Source organism: Saccostrea cucullata, unplaced genomic scaffold (genome assembly GCF_032062105.1).
Source record: "Saccostrea cucullata isolate Sc308-1 unplaced genomic scaffold, CSIRO_AGI_Scuc_v1 ctg5269, whole genome shotgun sequence".
NCBI lineage: Eukaryota > Metazoa > Mollusca > Bivalvia > Ostreida > Ostreidae > Saccostrea > Saccostrea cuccullata.
The window spans coordinates 123,041-127,176 of NW_026918585.1; the positions used below are offsets into that span (position 1 = coordinate 123,041).

Consider the following 4,136-nt stretch of genomic DNA (forward strand, 5'->3'; position numbering starts at 1 on the left):
ATTTCGATTAACGGTGTTGCCATGGTTACTAAAAATAGAATTTTCTGTGAAATTTCTTAAAAACTCTACTCCTTCTACAGTTTTGGTCTGATTTCAATATAACTTGGCACACAAGTAGACTACACTAAGGTACATGGAATAGTGCATCGGTTTTTAATTTCGATGAACGGTGTTGCCATGGTTACTAAAAATAGAATTTTCTGTGAAATTCCAGTTTTGGTCTGATTTCAATATAACTTGGCACACAAGTAGACTACACTAAGATACATAGAATAGTGCATCGGTTTTTGATTTCGATGAAGTTTACCATGGTTACTAAAAATAGAATTTTCTGTGAAATTTCTTAAAAACGCTATACAGTTTTGGTCTGATTTCAATATAACTTGGCACACAAGTAGACTACACTAAGGTACATGGAATAGTGCATCGGTTTTTAATTTCGATGAACGGTGTTGCCATGGTTACTAAAATAGAATTTTCTGTGAAATTCCTTTAAAACGCTACTCCTTCTACAGTTTTGGTCTGATTTCAATATAACTTGGCACACAAGTAGACTACACTAAGATACATAAAATAGTGCATTGGTTTTCAATTTCGATGAACGGTGTTACCATGGTTACTAAAAATAGAATTTTCTGTGAAATTCTTTTAAAACGAAAGTTTTTCTGATTTCAATATAACTTGGCACACAAGTAGACTACACTAAGATACATATAATAGTGCATCGGTTTTTGATTTCGAGTGTTGCCATGGTTACTAAAAATAGAATTTTCTGTGAAATTTCTTAAAAAATACATGATTTCAATATAACTTGGCACACAAGTAGACTACACTAAGGTACATGGAATAGTGCATCGGTTTTTAATTTCGATGAACGGTGTTGCCATGGTTACTAAAAATAGAATTTTCTGTGAAATTCCTTTAAAACGCTACTCCTTCTACAGTTTTGGTCTGATTTCAATATAACTTGGCACACAAGTAGACTACACTAAGATACATAGAATAGTGCATCGGTTTTTGATTTCGATGAACGGTGTTACCATGGTTACTAAAAATAGAATTTTCTGTGAAATTTCTTAAAAACGCTACTCCTTCTACAGTTTTGGTCTGATTTCAATATAACTTGGCACACAAGTAGACTACACTAAGGTACATGGAATAGTGCATCGGTTTTTAATTTCGATGAACGGTGTTGCCATGGTTACTAAAATAGAATTTTCTGTGAAATTCCTTTAAAACGCTACTCCTTCTACAGTTTTGGTCTGATTTCAATATAACTTGGCACACAAGTAGACTACACTAAGATACATAAAATAGTGCATTGGTTTTCAATTTCGATGAACGGTGTTACCATGGTTACTAAAAATAGAATTTTCTGTGAAATTCTTTTAAAACGCTACTCCTTCTACAGTTTTGGTCTGATTTCAATATAACTTGGCACACAAGTAGACTACACTAAGATACATAGAATAGTGCATCGGTTTTTGATTTCGATGAACGGTGTTGCCATGGTTACTAAAAATAGAATTTTCTGTGAAATTCCTTTAAAACGCTACTCCTTCTACAGTTTTAGTTTGATTTCAAAATAAGTTGGCACACAAGTCGACTACACAAAGATACATAAAATAGTGCAATGGTTTTTGATAAGTACAAACCAGTAGAGCTACAGTCTCGACAGAGACTTCTGGTTCATACATCAAATCTATATTTTCAAAATAAAAAATTCATTGTTTGTTTTACAATGTTTTTTTTTTTAGACAAATATTGCCTATAATCTCAGATGTACAATATAAGCACACTTTTTAAATGTATTCTCACTGGAAGTATTTTACAACAAAGGTTATTTACAAAAATATCCAGAGAAGAATATGATTACTGGAGAATCACCTTGATTAAATTAATGATAATCATGTTAAGATATACATGTATTTAGTATACTCCAGTCTGCATTTTCTAAAATAAGAAGTTAGTTTTATTAAATGACATTGGACATGGAATTGGAGAGGTCATCGAAACCTCAACAGAGTATACATTTACAATGAACTGCCAGTGGCTTATGTACTGGTACAGAGTTAATGACTAGAGTGACAAACACATGTATTAAATGCAAAAAATATGTACTACACAACTATATTGATACAAAGATCCCATAAAATCAACAGATGCTAAAGTATTTTCCCCCAACGTACGTGCCAAAGATCCCAATTAATGAAGATCCAAAACTTCCGACGTGTTTGCTAGAGAATCACTTCCTCCCTGATATCCCATGAAATTAGTAAATGGTTATGTTATAGGGTTGACAGATAATTGGTGTCACAAACGCATTCATTTTCAGTACGAAGGCTCAGAAAGTTGGATGATGATCATTCCCACAGACACTTCAAACTTTCCTTGCACAATTTCTGAAAGAAAAGATGACCATTAAGATGCATCATTATTGATATCCATATAAATATATGACAAATAATAAACTAAAACTACACAAAACAACTGGTTTTTTCGACCTGGCAAATCAGTTTACCGTAGAATATGAATTCACTATCTTGCATTTTTTTGTTCAAATTAGGATTAATTCTGATAAATATAAAAATGTGAAAAGTTTATAGATGACAGACAACATCAGACACTGATCAAAAAACTCACTTAGGCCTTAAAATGATTCAGGTGAGCTAAAAAGAAAAGGTTAGAGCTCAAGCTCAATGCCTGAGGCCTGACTGATACTGAAAAAGATGTGATTTTATTGATTTGAAAATAACTAAGAAATCTGACCTTTTGGGTTTTTTTTCGTACAGCTTTTGTCCTTGTGAGCATAGGGATTCCTGTAGAATGGATGGTTACTTCATAGTAGATGATTGCAGCATGTTTGATCTAAAATAATTATGCATGCCTGTGCAGTTAGCACGTTTAGATTACCTGTCAGAATTCATTGTTTTAAATTATTAGAATAAGGAATTTAAGCGTGTTAAGAATATAAACCTTTAAATTTTGTTTACATGGCAAACTTGCAATAATTTTTTTTTAATCTTATGCTATTCAGCTAATAGGCATGGATTAATAAAATCAAAGTTAGTTTACTTGGTTTGAATGATAATTTGAGCTAGTTCTCACCATAGTCACAAGCCTAGTGACTGATTGGCTAAGCATCTACATCCACCAAGTTATAAAACGCCATCGCTGTGGTGATCATCTCAGGCACTATGCAGCAACTATAAAATAATTAAAATAAGAGCTGAAAATGATCATGAACATGCATTAAAAATATATAATTTATTACATTGTACATCATACTCTGTAAATGTTATCTTAATGCTTTACATCAGTTCGATCCCAAACGAGGAAATTTGAGTTTAAATCCATGATCTTAAATTATTACAAAATTGAAATAGTGAACTAACGATTTCACCGTCGGGCAGTTTTTGTGTGGTGTCCAGACTAGGCCTAATGAACAGTAGCAGAAGCGTTCTTCATTCAAGGACACATAAAATACTGTACAATATTGTACCTACCAGGTCTTAAAATGTCTTCATCTTCTTCCATCCAAAGCTAAACATGATTCCCCTGTTCTAGACACCCTCTTTCCAACTTTCCTTCTGTGCAACATCAACATGGCATTCGATATTTTTGAATTTCGGCGTGTTGTTTAAATTAATTGTTCATCGAGCCCGACTTCGAGCCCGATGTTATTGTACTATTATTCGACAGTTAAAAAAATCAAAGTAATTTTCCACAGTTTTCCAGCGCAGAAAATGGCTAAGTTTCTCATCTTATCATTTTTTTTGTCCCCCGCTTGAAAAGTGGGGGATATTAATTTTTTTTGTCTGTCTGTAACGCTTTCGTTTCCACACGATATCTCAAGAACCATTTGAGCTATTGCTATGAAATTATATCTAACAACTCCCTGTGGCCTAATGAAGTCCCCTATTGATTTTGAGGTCAAAAAAAGGTCAAGGTCATAAATAAGCAAATTCTGTCTGTTAAAACACTTTCGTTTCCACACGATATTTTTTGAGCTATCGCAATGAAATTTTATATAAAACTCCCTGTTAAAGAAGACCCCTATTGATTTTGAGGTCAAAAGGTCAAAGTTCAAGGTCGTAAATTTATACATTCTGTCTGTGTGTAACACTATCATTTCC

At 33.1% G+C, this 4,136-nt stretch overlaps 1 long non-coding RNA gene across 1 annotated transcript; it reads right to left on the reverse strand.

Annotated features, from left to right (window-relative positions):
- Positions 1-1,774: 1,774 nt before the first annotated feature.
- LOC134268255 (uncharacterized) lies at positions 1,775-3,715 on the reverse strand. Its single transcript, XR_009992323.1, has 4 exons — positions 3,507-3,715; positions 3,109-3,206; positions 2,770-2,868; positions 1,775-2,402 (listed from the first exon to the last, which is right to left on the reverse strand). It is a non-coding gene; the product is annotated as an uncharacterized LOC134268255 (long non-coding RNA).
- Positions 3,716-4,136: the final 421 nt, after the last annotated feature.